The sequence below is a fragment of the Eurosta solidaginis genome, chromosome 4, assembly GCF_040869045.1.
Source record: "Eurosta solidaginis isolate ZX-2024a chromosome 4, ASM4086904v1, whole genome shotgun sequence".
Classification (NCBI taxonomy): domain Eukaryota; kingdom Metazoa; phylum Arthropoda; class Insecta; order Diptera; family Tephritidae; genus Eurosta; species Eurosta solidaginis.
In genome coordinates, this window is record NC_090322.1 from 99,440,238 (window position 1) to 99,465,349 (window position 25,112).

At 38.5% G+C, this 25,112-nt stretch overlaps 1 pseudogene; it reads right to left on the reverse strand.

Moving 5' to 3' along the window:
- Positions 1–203: 203 nt before the first annotated feature.
- LOC137248621 (protein claret segregational-like) lies at positions 204–24,197 on the reverse strand (annotated as a pseudogene).
- Positions 24,198–25,112: the final 915 nt, after the last annotated feature.

Sequence of the window (25,112 nt, forward strand, 5' to 3'; positions counted from 1 at the left end):
ATTCCATGGAGTACTCAGAAACCCAGCGAAAGCGGGAGTTGGTGGTACTTCCCTAGGACATCGCAATGTAAATTGGACCACATTCTCGCAAGGAGTACTCCTTAGCTAATTGAACGGACTATAAGAGTATAAAGTACCATATTTTCTATTGGGTATATAAGTAGCTCTTACTTGTTTATTAAAAATAATAATAATTACGTAAATTACAATACAAAACAATGTAAATCTAAAAATGGAGCTATGTACATTTATAAACATCAATGTTTTTGAATTGCCTCCCAATGAAGGCATTAATAAATGCGTTAATTTGGAATTGCGATACGGTATATGATCCTGTTTTTGAAATAATGCTAATATAATATTTGTGAGCTCCGATAGTGAACGATTTATATTTTTAGTTTCGTTCATACGTGTACTAATTTTGGGTGACTCAGAGCCAGCTAAATCAGATTTGTTGTTCCGACTGATGTCTCATTTTTCTCACCAGGAAAACCAATAAGTTCAATTTTTGTAACAGCACGAGAACGTGATGAACGTTCATTGCCTGCTGTTGAAGCCGTGGCACGATTCATTTTTGCCACATGGATCAAATCGCGTAAACGTGACACAATATATCGTTCTTATTATGTTTAGCCATGCGTATTTCCATATCTTTCTGTTCGTTGCTGAGCAAATCATATAAGACTTCGTTATAGATTTCCAAAAATGTTACACGTATTTCATATTCCCAACCAAGACGTTTATAATTTTTAATGGAATCGAAAAGTAAATCGCCTGGGCGTGGAATCACTCCAGCATTTGTCGGCACACCGTCCATTGTATAAGTTTTTCCACTGCCGGTTTGTCCATAAGCAAATATACAAATATTGTAACCATCCAAGGCAGATTATATTAAAGGTGACACCATCTCGAAAATATCCTCCTGTTTTAATTTAGGATGGAAGAGTTGATCAAATGAGAAAGTGTGCGCTCCACCTTTTTTGTTTATGCCACAGGCATAGTGTACCTATACCAAGTGTGTTCACTAAGCGATAAACGTCAAAACTACAAACAGCCTCGCTCACCTGATGGAAATCTCAGGTCTAGAGTCGCATTTTTGGTCTCAACGACAACATTTTTGATTACCAATCGTATCGAATTTTTCAATTTTTCAATCATTCGGCGCACTCGGTAATGGTATCCATTTTGAATTCGCTGTCATTCCGAATCCAGCGAGTGCCTGTCAGAATGCTTGACAGATAAGTCAACACACTTGTACTTGTACACAATGGCCACAGGCATAGTACAGGTCATGGTACAGGTTTACAAGTATGATATGTATGAGAGGGAAACAATTTCCTTCCCTTTCTAACACACGGCAGTTTGACACTTCGGTCAGTGTCAAACTAGCGTGGAACCCAGTGGAACCTGCGTGGAACATGAGTTTTGACACTGAACGAAGTGTCAAAATTACCGGGGTTGCTTCGTCGAAAGCGACACAGGGAAGCAAAAAAGGGATCGGAATATCAGATATGGGTTGCTGTGATGGTAAATTTTTTTGAACGAATTTAGTAGGAAATTTTAAGTGCACCCATATGGGTCCGTCAGAAAATTATAAAAAAGTCTTCAATTGGGGTATCTGAGGACGCGTAGTTATTTCAGTATTAAGAATACAAACACGAGAGTTAAGTTTTTCTACCCGTTCAAAAGTTCTCCGCGAAAAACAGTTTGAAACCGAGGTCGACTGCAATAACCCGTCCAAAAAAGCGGAAAGAAAAATGAATAGACGCGTTTTGTCCTGTTGTCAATAGCCCGAAGAGAAAAAGTATTCGAATTATTGGAAGCGAGGCAAAAACGCGTCTATTAATACCTCGCCCGACGGTTTTGGTCGTGTTTTAGCAACGTCCCCGGTAATAAAGTATCACAATTTGTTAATTAAAATTGTCCAAAATATATGGTTATTAAAGAGAGATGTATGTAATTAAGTGCTCGTTTGAAAGTAAATAAGTATATTTCTTTCTAATATAAGAAAAAATAATTTTAAGCAGTTTTCGATAGCAGCTACTAAACTTTTTTTGGTTCTAAGAAGTACAACAGTGCCAAATAGCATCCACAAAAAAAACGAACAAGAACAAGCATTTTATCAGGTGAGCGTGGCTGTGTATGTGCGTGCTGCTACATATCCTACTTGTAGACCTGTACAATGGTACAGGTTTACAAGTATGATATGTATGAGAAGGAAACAATTCCTTTCTCTTTCTAACACACTGCAGTTTGACACTTCGGTCAGTGTCAAACTATTGTGGAACTCAGTGGAACCTGCGTGGAACTTGCGTTTGACACTGAACGAAGTGTCAAAATTACCGGGGTTGCTGTCGTGGAAAGCGACACAGGGAAACAAAAAATGGAGAGGAATATCAGATATGGGTTGCTGTGATGGTAAATTTTTTGGAACCAATTTAGTATGAAAATGTAGTGCACCTACAGAAAATTATACAAAAGTCTTGAATTGGGGTATCTGAGAACGCGTAGTTCCAGCATTAAGAATATAAACACGGGTGCTAAGTTTTTCTACCCGTTCAAAGTTCTCCGCGAAAAACAGTTTGAAACCGTGGTCGACTGCAATAACCCGTCCAAAAATGTGGAAAGAGAAATGAAAAGACGCGTTTTGTCCTGTTATCAATAGTCCAAAGAGAAAAAGTATTCGAATTATTGGAAGCGAGGCAAAAACGCGTCTAGTAATACCTCCCCGACGGTTTTGGTCGTGTTTTAGCAATCGTCCCCGGTAATAAAGTATCACAATTCGTTAACTAAAATTGTCCAAAATATATGGATATTAAAGAGAGATGTAATTAATGCCCCTATTACCGTTTACAACTCAACTCTGGTTGAGTTGAAATTTCGCAATTTGGTATTACAGATTACAACTCAACCTGTCAAAAAAAATTTCGGTTGAGTTGTCTAGTCTTACAACTTTTTGTGGCATTGTCGTTTACAACCTTGTGTTGGTGCAGTTGTCAAAGACGTCAAAATCTTACAACTGCTTACTAGCAGTTGTCTCATGCAATTTTGCAGTTGTTTTGAAAAATGTTACGTTTTAGAGGACGGTTCACCACCTAATTTTTAACAAAGATGTTCAAAGTTGGTATCAAAAGACACGTTTCGACCTCCGATTTAAGAATCCGAAAACAAAAATTGTAATTCTTTGCGACAGCATGACACTGCTAATACGCGTCCAAAAATATTGAGACGCGTATTAATCTCGAGAACAATAATCCGAAGGCGGAAAAGAAACATTTTATCTCTTGTCCGGAGATATTTGTAGTTGAAGTTGGCGATTTTCATGTGGTTGTTGTAATGTTGTTGTCTTTTTCGGTTTTTGTTTAATGTCTTTTGAACGAGTTAAAATTTTTATTTTCCGCCTTCGGATTATTAACACTGATGCCAAGACGCATCGTTTAATACCTCTCTCGATATTTTTGGACACGTATTAGCAGTGTCATGCTGTCGTAAGGAATTACCACAAAAATTAAAAATTTTATTTCTAATAAAATCTAATTTCACGTGGTTGTTGTATTTTGTACACAGCTATGCAGAAAGGTGTTGGACCCAACCAGAGTTATTTTTGCGAATCGCGGCCAAAGGCCGCCAACGCAGAAATATGTTCTGTGCAAAAAAAACTGTGGAACGGGCCTCATATTTCGGACCCTCTCGGGCCATTTTATGGGTCTTTGTAAATATCTTTCAAAAGAAATAAAATTTTTAATTTCCGCTTTCGAATCCTAAAAACGGAGATCGAAACCCGTCTTTTGATACCACCTTTGATAAGAGTTAGATGGTGCACGGGCTTATAAAACGTTACCAAAAAAAAAGCAAAAAATTTAAAGCCGGTAGTTAAACCTTTTTTAATCAAACAATAATCAACAATTTTGTACACATTTCTAGAAAAAACAACGTTTAAACGAATTACATTGAATAACTTTTTGACTTTAGTTGGACGAGGCTGGCCGCAGTTCGGATGCAGCCAAAATAGGTGAAATTATGCGAGTCCCATTGATACTTATCACTACTCCTGGGAATCCTATTTGAGTAAAATACAGTTTTTTCTGTTTGGGTTTAAATCTACTTCGCACAAATACGCTCCTCAATAATATCTAAAACCAGTCCAACACCAAAATCATTTCCACATCATATTTGATAGCTGCCGTCAGCACGGAATTGGAGTATGGTGCATAATTTTAAAATACGAACGCGTATGCGGAAAAGGTCCTTAATTTTGTTTAGTACTGAGTAAAATGCTTCCCTTCAAATCTGCAAAATAACTTCATATGAAACTCATTATTTGTCACCTAAACATTTTTGGTAGTTCCAAGGGATTGGAATGATCACGCGAATGTTTTCCGTATTCGCGAAATGTCAATCACCAACATTTTTGCCATTATAAAATAGATTTCATATAATAGCCGTGTTTTTTAACACGCGTATATCCGTTTACGCTTAAACTTTATATTGACTGCTAAGAGACAAACTATAAATACACCTCTGAAATTGCTGCGCATAAATTTTGTCCTACTAAATTTCAATACGCATTATACTCAAATGTAACTGAAATATGTGTCTTTGTTTCACCCTGTACACTAATTCTATGTATTATATGTGTGTCCACAATTCATCGCAACTGATTCAGCTATATGTTATACCCTATGGCCATCAGAGCGTTGCGTCTCCGCTTTTCGCTACACCCTGTTGCTGTAGCTAGTTGTTTTACCACAGCCGCTAGATGGGTCTCCTAAGCATTATCTAAGCGAAGATAGGCGTTTTTTAACACGCGCAAACGAAACGTATACGCGCGTGTTAAAAAACACGGCTAATATTAATAAAAAAATCACATTTGAAAATGCTTAAATTTCTGCCACAAATTGATCAGCTGTTTATTTATCTGTCAAATCATCACTTTCTGAAGTTGGCAACTCAATTCAATTTCAACTGAAATAAGTTGTAATTCGTAATACCAAACAGGAGTTGAGTTGTCTTAAAGTTGAGTTGTTTTAATTACAACCCAACTAAGTTGAGTTGTAAACGGTAATAGGGGCATAAGTGCTCTTTTGAAAGTAAATAAGTATATTTCTTTGTAGTATAACAATAAAAATTTTAAGCAGTTTTCTATAGCAGCTACTAAACTTTTTTTGGTCCTAATAAGTACAACAGTGCCAAATAACATCCACAAAAAAAAACGAACAAGAACAAGCATTTTATCAGGTGAGCGTGGCAGTGTATGTGCGTGCTGCTACATATCCTACTAGTAGACCTGTACTATGGCCACAGGCCTAAATATATCTCCCCCCCCCCCCCCCCCCCCCCCTTCGGAACATAATTTTCTTTAGTTTATTTTTCTTCGTTTACTACCACTCACAGATGCTTGTGTATATTAGTGATCACGTATTGTGACGAATATTAGCAATACTAAGGGATACTATCATCTCTAAGCCGATGCTAAGAGTGACTTGTATGCACATCCCTAAATCAATCATTATGTATCTACATAAACGAATCAATCATTATGCCTACACATATGTACGTACACACAGCGGAGAGAGAAGCACAAACACATGCATATATCTTATCTGAGTTGCTCCCAAAAGCAGGCAATGATTTGTGCAAGTAACAGTCACATATATGTACACGCGCATATGAGAAGCTATAAACGTAGTTATAGCTGAGTAATTTTATAGGTGATAACTAACTAGTAAATTCTAGAACAGAACCGCCTAGAAATGTCAACGAGGAAACCAAACACTATAAAAGCAGCAACAGTTGAGGCACGACAATCAGTTGGATTTAAGACGCTATCTAGGGAGCAATAGCAGTATTATTTTGAAAATCAGTTTCATTTAAGCAAGCTATTGGTTGTGAAGTATCAGTGTTATTGTGACGTACTTTAATAAAGGCCATTTTGCATTATTAAATATTGGAGTTATTTATTCAACAGTTTAGCGATACGAACGTTAGTAGAAGGTTGCGAATAAGAGGATTTGCAGTAAATTCGTTACAATTGGTGTCAGAAGAGGAATTGTTGAATAAATTCCGAAGACTTCGAACACAACTTGGACATGGCAAAGTTGAGTTAATTGACGATCCAGCAATTGAAGGAGGAGTTGGAAGTCCGTGGATTGCCTACTTTTGGCGATAAATCCCAGCTACAAAAACGACTAAGTGTAGCTATGGTATTTGAAGGAATCAATGCTGAGGAGTATGTCTTTCATTATGATAGCGACAAAACAAAAACAAAAATGTAAGAAAAAAACGAAACACCGCAGAGAGTGACGAACACAATATCTGCACAAACATCGACAATGGCATCTCAGCTGGAGCCACAGGAGGCACGCATTTATTTATTTATTTATTTATTTATTTATTTATTTATTAGTCTACAAATTTAACAATTAATCAGTTTAAAGAAAGTGTAGTATTAAAAAACAAACAAAAGGCTTGGCAACTTAAATGTGTGATAATTACAAAAATATACTGTATACTTATGTATTAAATCATTCAAATGCAAAGGCACATAGAGGTATAGGGGGTTACACCTTACATATTTAAGGTAGTAAGCAGGTACTTTTTAATCCTGAAAATCGGATCGCATGTATCTAAATTATTGCAGTGATTATTGAAATCATGACAAATGCCACGAAGTGGGTCATACATTTCAAAGTTCGTTCTGCATGTACTCATATGCAGTTGTTGAAAATATTTAGACGGTCTGACTGGCACGTTGAACTTAATTTCGCTAAGCAGAAATGGGCTAGCTATCATCCCTCTTAAGAGTTTTACTATAACTAAGACATTAAGCATCTCCCTACGGCCCTGTAATGTAGGCAACTGTAATAGTTTTAACCGGCTGCAGTACGGTAGAAGATTCCTTGACGTGTCCCAAGGCAATTGTTTCAAAGCAAAAACTGTTTTTGGACCGATTCCAGTTTATCGCAGTGAATTTGATAACGTGGGCTCCAGATTATCGAAGCATATTCCAATATTGGCCTCACCAATGACGTAAAAAGAGTTTTAGTAACGTACGGATCATTAAATCCTTAGACCGCCTTTTCACGAACGCCGAAGTACCTTTAGCCCTATTAACGCAAGTTTCTATATCTAACCTAAAGTCAAGCTTAGGGTCCATTGTAACACCTAGGTCAGTGAAGTTGGTGACTTGCTTAATAACATAATCTCCAATCACATACTCACGGGAATTAAAGGGTTTTCGTGTAAAACACATGAACTTACACTTCGGAAGGTTTAGTGACATGAGGTTAGCATTACACCATACAACTAGGCTGTTCTGATCCAACTGAAGAAGTGCTCTATCCTCTGGTGAGCGGATAGGCATAATAAGTTTCACGTCATCCGCATACATCAACGGCTTACAGTGCTTTAAAACACTTGGTAGGTCGTTAATGAATAGTAGAAATAACACAGGCCCAAGGTGACTACCTTATGGAACACCAGAAGTTACATTGATGAATTTGGACCAACAGTTGTTAAAAATAACTGTTTGTTTACGTTTGTTCAAATAAGAAGAAACCCAAGAGAGAAGTAAAGGAGGAAAGCCTAACCGGTCGAGTTTGTGTAAGAGCAGAGAATGGGATACTTTATCAAACGCCTTACTAAAATCTGTGTAAACAATATCCATTTCGCAGTTAGATTTAAAGCTATTGGATACAAGGGTCGTGAAATCTAGAAGGTTAGACACTGTTGACTTTCCCTTACAAAATCCGTGCTGTGATAAGTCAATAACCGAAGATAGACTGAGCGCCAGTTGCTTTGTGACAATGGCTTCGAACAGCTTGGGAATGGCATTGAGTTTAGCTATTCCTCTTTAATTTGTGACACAAGATCTGCTGCCATTCTTATGGAGAGGAATTATAAATGACTCTTTCCACTTCATAGGAAACATCTCTTGCTTCAGGGAGGCATTAAATAAACAAGCTAGAGGCCGATATAGGTATTGTGCACAAGTTTTTAGCACAACCGGTGGAATTTGATTAGGTCCAGCAATGTAAGATATTTTCAGATTTTCCAGATGCCAAAGAACATCCTCAGCACTAATAAAAGGAACTAATGCTGAATTCAGTGGGGACAAACTAAATGTATAATCTGATGGCACCGAATCGGATGATTTCGAATAGCTAGATTTGAAATAATCCGCAAACATATTAGCAATTATGGCATTATCGCTCGAAGTATGATCGTTAAGCTTCATTGTAGAAGGAAATCTTTTAGTCTTTCTTTTCGAGTTAATAAAACTGTAAAACGCCTTAGGGTTACAAAAAATTTGACTCCTAATCCTACTAATATACTCTTTATAGCAACTGCTGTTTAGAGTGTTATATTTATGACGTAATATAGAGTAAGCAGCATAGGCAGTTCTCGTACCAGACAGTTTGTATCGCTTGAACAAACGCGTCTTTTGGTTTTTCAGATGTATTAGTTCTTTAGTGCACCAAGCAGTTGATGAAGCTGTCGAGGTATCCGATAAAGGTATGCATTTGTGAAAAATATTGCGAAGCACATTGTTAAAGTGAGATACGCTGACTTCAACATCCCCGTCGTACTCAGGCCAGGTTATTTTTGAAATCTCGGCGAGGAGTCTCACACGCAACTTTGGACCTATGCTCAGGAAAATCGTGAGATTCAAAATACAAAATAAGAGCAGGATGATAGACATCTTCAGGCAAAGCAAACAGATCACATATATTTACAGAACACCTCGAAGTGTCATCTACAAATATCAAGTCCAAACATTTACCAAATTTGTTGTGAACATTGTTCAATTTATAAAGTCCGGCATCAGCTAGGTCGTCCAAAAATCATAAAAGATAGCACGGGAAGATGCAGGAACCAGAAAACCATCAATGCGACTCCAAGACACCCAAGGCAGGTTAAAGTCACCAAGCAAACCACAGAATCCGAGGACCTGGTCATAGAAACCACTGATTGAACTATGGACGAATGCTTCAAATATAAAGAAATATCAGATTGTGGTGGAATGTAACTTGTTACAAGGTATATATACATTGAAGACAGATTAACACGCACGCAAAGCAACTCCACATTGTCAGAGTTGGCGAAATGCACCACCTCCGCAGAAAATCTAGTGTGAACAGCAATCAAGACTCCCCCACCAATTATACCCCGCCGGTCTTTTCTGAAAATCGCAAAAGAATCAGATAAAATTTCAGAATTAAAAACAGTCGGTTTCAACCAAGTTTCAGTGAAAACCAGAACATCATGAAGACAATCATGGCTTTGAAGGAACGTGTCTGCTAGTTTGGTGTTTAACCCCCACCTCATTAAAGAAGAGATAGTATTAAAGTTCAAATTACGAACAGCAGCATTACTCATTGTGACACTACTACAGCTTTGGAATGTAATTTTTTTGAATCCTTAACAGGGTGGCTGCTCGTCTTCTTGGTATACAGGTGCACCACAGAATGAACCGGCCAAAACGAAGAATCCAGCACTTTATCAAAGTATAAGTCAGGAACCGAAACTTTGAACGATGATATATCTCTGTCATATTTGAAATTGAACTTGTATACATTAATGCTGCTAGTTGGTGCAACACCAAGCTTACTACAAACATAATTAGAGATATCAGCTTCCGACAACGAAGCATGCAGCCTTGAAACGAAGATAGTCTTACGAGGGGGAACGGCAGTTAACTCCCTCCGAGGAGTATGTGCATTAGCCAATGGATTATGATTTTGACTATCAGTACTAGTAGCAGTAATGTTATGGCTGTTCGCAGAACTATGCAATTTCTCTGCAGCGGGAAGAGAAGAGTCACCGCTCAAATTACTAGAGCTGGCAACAGCAGTATTGTTAACAGCACCATCATTAATATCATTGACAGCGACAATTCCGACATCAGCATCAGTAGCCGTAGAAATAGCGTTAACAGCAGAAACAACAGGTATTGAAGAGCCACTGGTAATAGTGACAGTGTTAGCAGCAGTCTTGGTTGCATTGCCAATTGTATCGAATTTAGGAGCAGCGCTCACAGGTATAATTGACGGCACGGGGCCACTGTTAACTGCAAGTGCACTAGAGTGAGGGGAGCGAGCAGCGAAAAATTGGCACAATGTGCATGGCTGAGTGGACGTTGGTGTGAGAGGGCCAGTCACCGACAAAGCTTGTGGTATATGCGCGCAAATGTAGCTATATCTGTTCAATGCATGCGCGGCATTGAGCGAACTCACAGCATCATTCAGTGTATTCATTCCCTCAACTATTGTTTCAAAGCACTTCGACTTACTGTTGGCGTTGTTGGTGTAGGTGTTATTGTTTATTGATTCTTTATTTGCCTTAATTTCAGCCTTAATTTCGTCAATTTGTGTGCACAAATCCTTAAATCTCAATTCAAATTTAGTAAGAATAGATTCCAGATTTGAGGGAAACTAGGAAGGTATCGTAGGCTTTGTTGAATTTATCATGTGCATTCAAGCACTCGACACACATATACATAATATTGCGGTTCTGGACTCGCAGCAGGCGCGATGAAAGATTTTTCTACAAAATCCACTGCATGGTACAATTAGACTATCTTTTTTTGAGAATAGCCTTTCGCATTTACCGCAGAAAGGATCCATTAGTTCTTTAATATGTAAAAACAGGCAAAAATTTAAAAGTACAAAAAAAAGTATCAAGAACACGCAGCGAGCAAAAACACGTCTTTACACGTCAACAGTTCGTACTGTTCAGAAATGTCGTCGCAAATGTCATCTCAATTAGAAGAACAGAAGACATATATGTATGTCATCTCAACTGGAAGTGCAAGAGGCACGTATATCTGGAATGTCGACAAAAATTTCGGAACAGGTATCTTCGCAGCTCTTTGCGAAACTGGAAGAGCAGGATGCAAACATTTTATAACTCGAAGACAAAATTGCTGCCGAGATAGAAGCGTTGAAAGGTCTTATGCAACAGTTACAACTAAATCGCCCAGCTGTTCCAGCGAGAATTCCGAAGGTAAAAACTCCATCTTTTGACGGCTCTGTTCCTTTCGAGGTATTCAAGCTTCAATTTGAGAAGACGTCAGCAGTGAATAAAAAAAATAAAAATAAATGTAAGGACCGATAACCTCCGAAGAGATCTAAGGCCGAGCTTCTCTTCCAATTTGCGCCGTGCCCTATTGATTTTCCCTACAAATCGGCCGGACGGGAACTACATGTTCTATGCCGACTCCGAATGGCATCTTCAAGGCAGATGAGTTTTCACTGAGAGCTTGTCATGGCAGAAATACACCCGGAGCGCTTGCCAAACACTGCCGAGGGGCGACCCCGCTTAGACAAATTTTCTTCTAATTGAAAAAACTTATTTCTAAATTTTTGATGTTGTTTTGCCCGGGGTGTGAACCCAGGGCATACGGTATGGTAGGCGGAGCACGCTACCATCACACCACGGTGGCCGCGAACAACTGGAATGCTGGAGATAAGGTTGCTGCACTGTTCGTGGCATTGAAAGCGCCTGCAGCTGAAATCTTACAGACAATTCCAGAGTACGAAAAAACAACTATGAAACATTGATGAGCGCTCTAGAGAGACGTTACGGAAGCGAGCATAGGAAACAGATATATCAAATTGAGTTGCAAAATCGTTACCAAAAGGCGAATGAGACTTTGCAGGAGTTTGGTTCGTATGTTGAAAGATTGGCTCATCTCGCAAATGCAGACGCACCCGTAGAATACACCGAGAGGGTTAAAATTCAGAGTTTTATAAATGGAATACGGGATGCCGAAACGCAACGAGCTACATATGCGAACCCAAAGCCAATATTTGCTGAAACGGTATCCCATGCACTTACTCAGGAAACAGCGTCACTTTTGAGTAAGCCCGCATACAAAGCTCATCGCGTGGAAGTGGAAAGGCAAGATTGGGTAGACACAATTTTGGAAGCACTGAAGGGATTACAACAAAAAAATTCCGGAGTTATGAAGTGTTTCAAGTGCGGTAACCCAAGTCACATTGAACGTCATTGCAGCACCGGTCTTGGTAGTTCCAACTTGGCTGGTCGTAAACGCAAAGCTGGATGAGATAAGCAAGGGCGAGTCAAATGTAAAGATCGAGAACTTGCCCCAGCTGTTGAATGTCGTGTGATACCTATCTCGCAAACTGGAAGGAAATCGAGCAGTCTTACCGTCAAAAGAAATGGGGATGGCAAGGAGTGTGTACTGACTGTAGATACGGGCGCATCTCATTCTTTAATCCCAACCGATTTGGTCAACAGGAGAGTAAAGCCATTACCTGTAGCAAGATTGAGTACGACTACTGGCGAGTGTAACCAAGTCCATGTGTAGAAGTGGTATGAGAAGTCTTAATTGGGAAGGTCATGGTTCTACACAAATTCATTGTGGCAGAGATTGTTGATGAAGTCATATTGGGAGTGGACTTCTTGGTTGACCATGACAACAAGATCGGTATGCTGAGAGGGGTGATGCGTTATGAGAACCAGGATATGCCACTTAATTTCAGTTTGGAAAAAGGGTTCAGCAGTAAGCGAGTGCTGGTGGAGGAGATTCGACAGAGACCACGAAAGTCAAGGAAAGTAGATCGAGCAAAGGTTGATGAAACAAATGGGTCAAACAAATCAAAACCGAATGTACCTGTGAGAGAAACACTGACATTGAAAAGCCCTAACGGACGCAATAAAACGGAGGAAAGAATTTCGCAGAAAGAATGCGAGGGTGGTTTCAAGCCGGGCACACTACTGTTGTGAAGCGTCGTAACAATACTGGTTATGCAAAACAAATCCGTCAAGCGCAAGCTCTACGAAGTTGTTCATTGGCCAAACAACAGAGTGTGAGGGAACGGCCCATTTGGTACTGCTATACAACCCTCACTGGCGGAAAGGTGTTCCATCCAAATACCGGTGCAGTTTGGAAGGCCCGTAAAAGGTTGTGAAGAAGATCAGCGATTCCATGTACCGCATACAAACCATTGGGAAACCACGAAATAGAAGAGTGGTACATTTGGAGATGCTAGCAGCATTTAGATCGAGAAATTTGTCGGATCGGGACGATCAGACTTAGGTGCACGGCAGTGTGACGAATATTAGCAACACTAAGGGATACTATCATCTCTAAGCCGATGCTAAGAGTGACTTGTATACACATCCATAAATCAATCATTATGTATCTACATAAACGAATTAATCATAATGTCTACATATATGTACGTACACAGCGGAGAGAGAAGCACAAACACATGCATATAGCTGAGATGCTCCCAAAGGCAGGCAATGATTTGTGCAAGTATCGGTCACATATATGTACACGCGCATATGAGAATCTATAAACGTTGTTATAGCTGAGTAATTTTATAGCTGATAACTAACTAGTAAATTGTAGAACAGAGCCGCCTAGAAATGTCAACGAGGAAACCAAACACTATAAAAGCAGCAACAGTTGAGGCACGACAAGCAGTTGGATTTAAGACGCTATCTAGCGAGCAATAGCAGTATTATTTTGAAAATCAGTTTCATTTAAGCAAGCTATTGATTGTGAAGTATCAGTGTTATTGTGACGTACTTTAATAAAGGCCATTTTGCATTATTAAATATTGGAGTTATTTATTCAACAGTTTAGCGATACGAACGTTAGTAGAAGGTTGCGCATAAGAGGATTTGCAGTAAATTCGTTACAGTATTGTAATGTACTTATATTTAATCTGTCATGTCACCCATTTTTTTATACCATGCATTTCTGACAGATGGTAAATGTCACCTGCTGGCGGAAATGCAGCCAACTTCTCTTTTGCTCTGGTGACTTTTCTTCCGGTGACAGCGAAACCAGAGGTTGTTCAAATAAAAATAAAGCAAAAGAAATAAATCAAATCGTTTTAAATTAAAAGGAACAAATTGCATCCTAAGGTGTGGGGGGGGGGGGGCTACCCCCTATTCGCATAAATAAATATTAGAAGAAAAACTCGGACCATAAAAGAAAAAGGTGAAAATGCCACTCACATGTTTTAATACATCAAGCGCAACGATAGTGGAGCATAAATCTACAGGTACACAAAGAAAACCCAAGGCTTCCGAAAATAGCACCATCGTTGTACCTCCGCCTGCTCCTGGTGCTCCTGCTGCCTCTGCCGTTTCATCGACCGCTGTAACTAGTACTTTTGGCAAAAACATTGCCTGCTGCCACTACCTCTGCCACTATGGCGCCTGTTGTCACCGATGCTAAATTGCCTGTTGCTGCCGCTGCCACTACATTTCCTGTTGTTACCGGTGCCACTACATTTCTTGCCGTTGCCGCTGCCTCGGCCACTACATCACCTGCTGCCTCCGCCACTACATTGCCTGTTTTTAACGCTGTTGCTGCCACTACACAGCCTGCTGTTACTAATACTGCTGTACATCGTAATTCACCCGCTGTTATGCTGTCCGATGCCTCTGGTGGGACTGTCGTAATGTCCAGTGAGAATACTAACAACGTTGCCTGGTATGGTTCCACTCAGCCTCATATGAATGAATCCGCTGCAAACTGTGCCATAAGCCCAACTATTGCTTCTGACGTATCTGTTGGCCTTGAAACCACACCATCAAGTGGAGAAATAAACCACCTTGAAGAGCAGTTAAGATTATTGAAGCTACGTAAAGAAGTAATGGAGCTCCAAAGTGAAGTCCAGCAATTGGAGTCTGGCCCGGTCGTGTGCATAGGAAAGTACATCCATTTCGACGAACTTGATGCAGCAGTCCCGAAGTTTAGTGATTGTCGCCACTACGATATAAATCAGTGGTTTTTACAGTTTGAAGACTATGCTGATGCTAACAACTACAAGGAAAGAAATAAATGCCTAGCATTGCACCGATGCATGACTGGGACAGCGAAAGAATTCGTTTTGAACCAAGGCCTAACGGATTACTCCACGTTGAAGCTTTTATTATGTTCAATGTTCCGCCGTAATTGCTCTCGACAGGAGGGCTATCGCCAGCTACAATTACGCAAACTAAAGCCGTCAGAATCGTGTGTCAGTTATGTGGTGGCAATGCAATCAATCGCTGCCCAATCGGAGATAATGGAGCAGGAGTTGGTAGACATTATAGTGGGCGGAATTCCAGATAGCAGCAACAATACAAGCATCTTGTATGGCGTTAATACTATAAGCGAACTCATACGCCGAATGGAACGTTACGAGCAACGTCGTCACAGCGTTGGTGTTCGCAAACCATTGAGCACAGAGGTATCAAATACCGCAGTAAAGGCAAACACTACTGAAGATCTTTCCATTGTACGTTGTTTCAACTGCTCGCGATTCGGGCATTATCAGAGTGCCTGCCCAAAGCCGCAACCCCAGCCGGTCATGTTTTATTTGCCACCAACTAGGACATATGCATCGCCATTGCCCAAAGAAGAAAACCCAAAAATCTCAAGTTGCAGCCGTATCCATGGATGACTATGTTCCTTTAAAATCTCAGCAAGAGGTAAGTGTGGCATTTTACGATAAGAATCGAAACAGATCTACAGGTTTTACAAATATAATCTCTCTTCGATTCCGGTACTTCTATTAGCCTTATGCAAAGATCAGTTGCTGAAAAATTTGTTAAGCTGTCATTTCGGGCAAAGCCTACACAATTCGTTGGCGTTGGTAAAAGAAGGATATAATCTTTTGGCACAGCATTGTGTGCAATTTATTTTCGTAAATTAATTGGAAATATTAATGTAATAGTAGTTCCAGATGAAACTTAAACTCCTGCATTAATTCTTGGTCGAGATTTTTTGCAAAAATTTAACATTCACTTAATACAATTAAATGAAATATCAAATGAATTTAATAAAAACGTAAAAAACCTTCTAGAAATACTGAATTAAATAAAGAAAATCCGAAAAAATATATATCTGATTCGATTATAAATAAATTTGTTGATGGTGACTTAAGTGTTAAATTAGATGGTAATAAGCCTACATTAAGTAAAGTATATGACAGATGTGATCATAATAAGCAGGACTCAAAAGAAATGGGCAATTACCCCTATGATATGACGGATCTGTTTGATTCAGCTGTGAAAGAGATAGAAGCAATAGATGAAAGTGTTTTTTAGTGGGAAATAGATATAGGGCCCAGTTTGGCTAAAGGAGAAATAGGGGTAGTAATGGAAGTGTTGTCTAGTGAATATTTATCGCCTACATCAATTGAAAAAAAACCGTATGACTATAAAATGACAATCCGAACAACGAATGATATACCTTTCTATTCTTTGCCAAGACATTTATCGTTTAAGGATAGGGAAGAGGTACAAAAGATTACTGATGATTTAATGAAACGCGAAATTATACGACCTAGTAACTCCCCTTATGCTTCTGCGATTGTACTGGTAAAAAAAGAGTGGCGAAACTCGTATGTGCATCGATTACAGAGCTTTGAATAAGAAAACAGTACGCGACAATTTTCCATTGCCCCTAATAGAGGATTGTATAGATTATATGTCGGGGAAAAAGTGGTTCACTCTCTTGGACTTTAAAGATGGGTTCAATCAGTTAGCAATGGATGAGGGATCTATTCCATTAACATCTTTTGTCACACCACATGGGCAATTCGAGTACCTTATAATGCCATTTGGGTTAAAGAATGCACCGGCTAATTTTCAGAGATTTGTCTATAACATCTTCCGATACCTAATTGATGCAAAAGAAATCATTGTGTATATTGATGACAAATTAATAGCGTCAAGTGATCTTGAAAGTCATATTAAGATCCTACGTAAAGTGCTTAGGAGGACTTATGAAAAAAAATTGGAACTTAAGCTTAGCAAGTTCAAGTTTTGCCACAACGTCATTGAGTATTTGGGTTATCAAGTTACTCCTTCAGGAATATAGCCTTCGAGGATCTATATTAAGACAATTGCGAATTACCCAGTCCCAAAGAATCATAAAAAGCTCCGCTCTTGTATTGGTTTGTTTTCTTATTTTCGAAAATTGGTCCCTTCTTTCTCTAAAATCGCTAAGCCAAACTTAGATTTACTACGCAAGGATGCTGAATTTAGGTTTTTAAGGGAATGTTTCAAGGCATTTGAGCAAACGTGAAACACAACTTCATTTTTATGCAAGTAGTCAGGGCTTTGGTTCTGTGCTTCTACAAAAGCAGGACGATGGGAAATTTCATCCAATAGCGTAATTTTCCAAAACAACGTCACCAGCTGAGTCTAAATATCATATCTTTGAGCTATCAACCCTATCGATCATATATGCTCTCCGCAGATTTAGAATATATTTAGAAGGTGTGCCATTTAAAATCATAACAGATTGCAACTCACTCACTATGACCCTAAATAAGAAACAGATCAATCCAAGGATAGATAGGTGGGCATTGGAGCTGGAAAATTTTGATTAATCTATTCAGCATTGGGTTGGAGCTAATTTGGGCCATGTAGACGCGTTAAGCCGGAGTCCGTTGTTGGAAAGAGAATACGATTCCATAAATTTTACTTCAAAATCCGATGAAAGCAGAATTAGCAATCGTCAGTATTCTCAACTTGTAGATTCGCAACCCTGGTCTGACGAAGTTGAGAGTGAGTTAGTGGCCGCTGTAGACTTGGATGATCTGGATGTTCAGATCCAAATTGTTCAGAACCGAGACGAAAAGCTTAGGGAGCTCATGACCAAACTGGAGAAAGAGGAAGTCATAGGGTATGAACTAGTGGACTATTTAGTGTGTAGGAGAATTGGCGAGAAGATTATGCTTTGTATACCTTCAGAGATGGAGGAAAATGTAATCCGCACAACTCACGAGAAATTTGGCCATTTACGAACAGAGAAATGTTATAATCAAATATGCAAGACTCATTGGTTTGAAAGTATGAGGGGTAAAGTTGACTGGTTCATTAAGAATTGTCTTAAGTCTATTGTGTATTCTGCCCCAGCTCATTCCAATGAACATAACATGTTTAGCATTCCTAAAAAAACAATACCATTTGACACCATTCACTTAGATCACTTCGTTCCCTTGCTAGCGATTAAATCAAACGCAAACATATTTTAGTCGTGATTGGCGCATTCACAAAATTTGTAAAATTATATCCGGTTAATTCCGCGAGTACAAAAGAAGTGTGCTGCTCACTAGATAAATATTTTACTTACTATAGCCGCGCCAGATGTATCATAACTGACCGCGGAACTTGCTTTACGTCCCTCGAGTTTAGTGACTACTTATAGAAAAGAAATATAAGCCATGTGAAGGTCGCAGTAGCATCACCGCAGGCAAATGGACAGGTCGAGAGAGTAAATCGTGTCCTCAAGACAATGTTGAGTAAACTTACTGAGTCCGTGGAACACTCCGACTGGACTGGCAAGTTGCCTCAAATAGAATATGGTCTAAACAACAATATTCATAGTACTACGAAAAACTCGCCTAGCGTTTTACTCTTTGGGGTAAATCAAAGGGGTGGTATCGTGGATGAATTTACCGAATCTAGGGAAGCTAAACTAGTAGATGAAACCGCTAGAGACCATGAGGAAAATAGGCAAAAGGCACTAAGGAATATAGAACGTTCTCAAGAGTATAATTACCAATATTTTTTTTGAAACACAGTGTTGCGGCAAAAACCTATTCAGTAGGAGAATTTGTAGTCATTAGGCACGTGGATACCACAGTAGGAATTAATAAGAAACTCGTTCAAAAGTATAGGGGCCCGTATGTTATACACAAAGTACTACCGAATGATCGTTATGTCATAAGGGATATAGATAACTGCCAGCTGACACATCTGCCATATGACGGCATTGTTGAAGTAAAATTCGTAAATGGTGCCTGCCTAATAACGATGAATAAGACCCACTTCAGTCACCAACTGCAACAGGTCACACAACCTCAGCTGATTGAGGTCAATCATTAAGTCAGATTGGCCGAGTTGTAATGTACTTATATTTAATCTGTCATGTCACCCATTTTATTATACCATGCATTTCTGACAGATGGTAAATGTCACCTGCTGGCGGAAATGCAGCCAATTTCGCTTTTGCTCTGGGGCCTTCTTCTTCCGGTGACAGCGAAACGCAGAGGTTGTTCAAATAAAAATAAAGCAAAAGAAATAAATCAAATCGTTTTAAATTTAAAGGAACAAATTGCAGTATGTATCTTAGATTTTTACCGCTGTGAGCCCGCGGTACAGAAACTTTGTTGCCGGGAAACCCAACGAAGGAGCTGTATCATGGGTTCATCGGCTTATGTCGCAAAGAGGCTCGTCCTCTTTGAATCCAGCAGCCAGCGAAGGTACACGTTATGTCACGCCACGTAAGTGTTCATATTCTCAAATACTTTTCCATATTTTCAAAGTACATATATTCTCACGACATTCGTTAAATCTTCCTTAACACTTGTTGTATTTCAATCCATTTAACAAAAACTATTGTATTTCTGTTTACTAATACGAAATTTTTGGTGTTTTTATTTTCTTTTCTTTTTCCCGCCTATATTTATTCTACAATTCCATGGGTGCGCGCCGTTGCCACCACGAAATTTGTATATTTATTCTTATCGTAGTTTTGTATTTCAACTATGGATTCATCAATATAATTCCATCCACATAGTACTTTATCTTCTTCAAAATCTAATGGCGGCCTTACACGACAGAACACTCGTATATTGCCACGCAAATCCATTCTTTACGTTCCAAGTTTGCATGAAACAGTTGCTCCTTGCAGGCAGTCAAATCTTCATGTAACAATTCATTTTCGGTTGCTAAACGTGTGGATCGTTCGCGTAGCTGTAGTACTTCATGAGTAAGTTTATCGTGGGCTTCTTTTAGAATCTATAAGAAAAAACAAACAAATTAGGGTATTTTTAAAGTATTCCAACTTTGCATGCTAATAAATCGACCTTATGTTCATGCATTCTAAACTTCAATTCTTCCTTAGGCTTCACAAGTGAGCCCGTAATGGAATCAAATTTTAAATTTAAGGATTTCAGTTGCTGATTTAAACAATCACGCTCAGTGTAAAGGTTTTTTAGTTCTTCTTTGGTTTTATATAACTGATCCTGTGATTCTTCAAGTTGTTCTGGTAGTCCATCTAACGAACCCATTTGCTCACATTTCTCTTCATATTTTGCTTTAAGAATTTCAAGTTTATCTAATAAATCATTATAACGCGCTTTAAAATCATAAGGCGGTATACGTTTATTAATTGGTTTTCCAGCACCTGTAGTTGATAATGAGGAACTAGCGCTACTGGGTGTAGCTTTTTTGTTATGGGTGGCAACTTTCGTTGCTGTTGTCGTTGTCCCCGTGGTATTCGTCATAACAGCGCGTACGGTACCACTGCTCCAATTTGGGGTCGTGCTGGTAAATGCCTTTTTGAAGATACTTAGTTAGTTAGTTTCTTCTTTATTTAGCTTTTCTTTGCTATTTAAAAATATAAAAAATTTCAGGTACCATTATTAGATAGTAATTTGCTTATTAGTAATTGTGAGCTAAAATACTGCTCTAACGTAATCTATTAGCAGTTTTTTAAATACATTAATGATTCTTTCATTTTTGATATTACTTGTTAATTCATTAAATAGTTTTAGGCCTTTGTACATTAAAATATTTTGTGCCTTATTAGACTTATAAAAGTTAATTCTAAAATCATATTTGTTCCTTAAACTGTAGGGTTGCTGATCTCCAACATACACAATTTGGGTTGTAAAAAACTTTGGTAGCAGATTATACTTCATTTTAAATACAAAAAGTAAGACATTCCTGATAGTTCTTTGTTTATGTTAAGCCATTTCAGGGTATCGAGCATGTGTGAGGTTGGTGTCAATCTATTACAAATAAGAATATACCGCATTCCCTTATTCTGCAATTTTTGGAGTCTGCTTTTCATTTGGTTGGATCCCAAGAACAGTATAGTAGAGCAATCCCTGCAAAAATGGTTGGATTACGTGTTCCATTTTCTTCATGTTGGAGTACTCTAACAATACTCCTTTGCAATGCGTTTGTGGACCACCAACAGTCGATCATTGCTCGTTTTTTAACGACAGTGATCACGACACGATGACAACCGAACAGAGTTGCCAAAAGTAAAATATTGCATGCAAATAACTAATAATAAAATTTTACTTTGGCAACTCTGATAAAATGCAACAGCGCACTGCCCTTCAAAAAACGCGAGTACTCTATAAATAATGTAAGGAATACTCCTTTCGGAGTATAGGACTGATCCAAATCTAATCTGTACTCATGCAAAAAATGTGCTCCAATTAACATTGCGATGTCCTAGGAGAGGAGTAGGTGATCCCACTCTCGCTTTGTTTGTGAGTATTCCATAGAGTACATACGTGAGAGTACTTTCCAAAGTACTTTCACTGTAGTACTCCATGGAGCACGCACAGAGGATCATATGCCAAAGTACTAAAGAGGAATTGTGTCGGAAAGAATTATCGAAGTGAATTTAATTTAAAATGAAAGTAAATGAAGGGGGCAATACAACTTTTATATTTTATACTACGAATATTCTTATGTTATTTAGCATTTGCGTGAATAAAGAAACTAATATAATAAGCATACGCATACGCGAATAAAGAAACTAATATAATATGTATACATAAAAACGCAGAGAATCCAAATTTTTTGAAATTTTACTGCAAACATAATCTATATGCTTGTCGAAATTTAATTTTTTATCGATGATAATGCCTAAATACTTAATTTCATCAACTTTGTCCATTATTTCACAATTGACTGTAATGTTTTCATTTGACTCGCCATTGATTATCATTGCCTTTGTTTTATTCACATTAAGTTTTAGTATGTTCATTTCAAGATATTTACATATATTTTTCAGATTATCATTCAGCCGCGCAATACAGTCCTGACTAGAACTTCCGGTCATATATAGTAATGTATCATATGCAAATTAACAAATTTGTACCCCGCCCTGTAGTATATTTTCCATATCGTTTATGCATATTAAAAATAGTAGCGTCCCAAGTACTGCGCCTTGAGGTACGCCTAGCATTATTCTTGCTGGATCTGATACACTTTCCGATACTTTAGTGTACTGATACCTGTTACTTAAGTAACTTTCAAACCACCGGTATTCGGCTCCTTTAATTCCGTACTGCGTCATTTTTTTTAACAAAATTCCTCTACCAATTGTTTCAAATGCTCGCTTGAAATCCAAGAAAACAGCCACTATACATTTCCCGTTGTCCATTTCTGACTTCCAGTGTGAAATTACTAGATTTATTGCCGACTCACAGCTATGACGTTGTCGGAATCCCGATTGTTTTTCCGATATTAGCCAATTATTCTCCATGTAGCCTTCTAATTGTTTATGCACCACTTTTTCAAGTATTTTACTTTCGGTCGTTAACGTATTTATGGGACGAAACTCTTCAGGATTTAGCGTATTTTTAACTTTTCCTACTGGTACCACCATTGAAGTTTTCCATTTTTTTTTAGAAATTCTCCCAGTTCGAACGACGCATTAATAATTTCAAGGAGGATTGGGCCCAGGACATTAAATTCACATAGTATTATTTTTGGGGATATCAAGTTGTAGTCTTTCTTGTTCTCTCTTCAGCTCATTTAATTCTAATTTCTTAAAGCTCTTCAACACTTTCTATAAAAAATGTAATGTATTGTTTTATTTTTCTCCACATCGTCTTTTGGCCATTCGATGCGTCAACCTTTTTTCGAAATGTAACTGTTTCGCGCGTTTTCAAGTTCTTTGGAATACCTATTTCTGTACTGTTTATAGTTCTGCCACTCTGCATGGGAGTTGCTCCATTTTGCTGATTTATATAATTAAGATTTTGTTTTTTCATTTGGAGCAGATTAGCACCAAACCACACATCAAAGTTTTTTTTGTGTAACCGTTCTAGGCGTAATCATTTTTTTGATAGGTTCCTTTATTTTTTCACTGAAAATGTTCACAGATTCGTTAAAATTATGTATGTCAATTTTCGAAAATTTTGACTTTGCTATTTCTTCAGCAAATAGATTATTGTCACAGCGCAACTTTTTATTACGTTCACGAGTCTATTGCATCTTTCCTGCCTTATTTTTATATTAATTTCAATGCACTCATTATCACTTATTTTATAGATGGCGTTAACCTTGGCTTCCGATTTTGAAATATTAGTCAATACATAATTAATTAGCGTTGCGCTAGTTCTTGTGATTCTTGTTGGGTCAAGAACTATTTGCTTTAGTGAATTGACTGAGGAATTTGGTCCCTGTAGGCACTATTTCCCAGCCAATCAATATTAAAATCACCCATTATGAGAACTTCTCTACCACTGTCACATAGTTGTTCAATTTTTTCTTTAATAAAGTCACAAAACACTCTTTCTGGGGATCTCCCTTTATCAGGTGATCTATATAATCCAACTAAAGTTATATTAATATTTTTTTATTTAACCATTATTCTGCCATTCTGGGCTAATATAAAATAGAACACCTCCTGTATGGTTTGATGTGCTGTCACATGTCACAAGCTTATATTCACTTAGCTTTATTTCACAATTCTGTATTGAATTCGTTAAATGGGTTTCACTCACACAGATAAACTCGAATCTTACACCAAATGAAATAGCTTCGAGCTGATTAAAGTTGTCCTTAAACCGCCAATATTTAAAAACAAGCCTCTTATCACTGAATTTAATTGATAATATTGAATCCTTTCGGACTCAATTTTTAACATTTTTTGCAATGACAGACAATCAGTGCTTCTGCTGTCGTGATTTACACATAAATCAGTCAGATTAAATCTCTCCTTTGCTTTTACACAATTAACTCACTTTAAAACATTATTTGTACACTGTGGTGGAAGCTGCTACATTACCTATACGTGGTGGTCTATTAACTGTAACATTTGAGTTGAATACAGTATGTATAGCGTGTTGTCTTGGCAGGTATGGGAGAAAGCGTTGTTTCTGGTCATTTCATTGGTCTTATTTCCCTTATGTCACGAATATCACTGACTGAGCGGCTGCGTCGCAGCTTGGCACGCGCCATGCCAGTGTAACATGCAGATTGCGATCGAACGATGTCTAGTGATCCGGCACGTTCTTCAAGAGGAAATTGTATATTACAATGTAGTTATTAGTTCTCAAAATATAAAATGTTGTTTGCATACCTCTTCGTTGGAAACCATTTGGTAAATTTGTTAAATCACGCACCAAAGGCTGAAAAGTATCCAGCGGTGATTCTCCACAGGCATGGCAAACATCAGGCATGTTGGTGTTGAGTGTGGATAGGTACGAGTATAATCTATAGACAGGCAAATAATACAGGTGTTTCACCGTTTATTGCGGGGTACACTAAATTTTTATTAAAATAAATACTTCACCACTTGTTGTTGTTGTAGCAATGCTTCGCCCCACCTAACAGCAGCGACCAATCACAAATTTTCATCAATACCCTCTAACGGGAGTCCAAGGAAACTTGCCGTTTCAACAGGGGTGGACTATAAGGAAAGGGGTGTTAGAGGCGTTGGTTCCACATTACAATTAAAGAGATGTTTGGTGTCATGTGGGGACACGTTGCAAGCGGGGCATACATTTTGTATGTCGGGGTTGATTCTGGATAGGTAAGAGTTTAACCTGTTACAGTATCCAGAACGAAGTTGAGCAAGAGTGACACGCGTTTCCCTGGAGAGTATGCGTTCCTATTCCGCGAGTTTTGGATACTTTTCTTTAAGTACTGGATTCACCGCGCAATTCCCGGCATAAAGGTCAGACGCCTGTTTATGGAGTTCACCAAGGACCTGCTTGTGTTTTTTCGCTTCATACGGCTGGGTTCTCAGGTGCCGTATTTCCTCAAAATGCTTACGGAGATGACTCCTTAAGCTCCTAGGCGGTGCTGGTTCATCAATCAGATGTCTGTTGGGATGCTCAAGTCTCTGGGTATTCAACAGGACTTGTTTGGTCAGCATCTCATCTCTCTCCCTGATGGGGAGTATTCTCGCCTCATTATGCAGATGGTGTTCCGGGGACATAAGAAGACAGCCCGTGGCGATTCTGAGAGCAGTATTTTGGCAGGCCTGTAGTTTCTTCCAGTGGGTAATTTTTAGGCTTGGCGACCATATGGGTGACGGGTAGCGGCTGGCTAATTGCTTTGTATGTAGTCATGAGCGTTTCTTTATCTTTTTC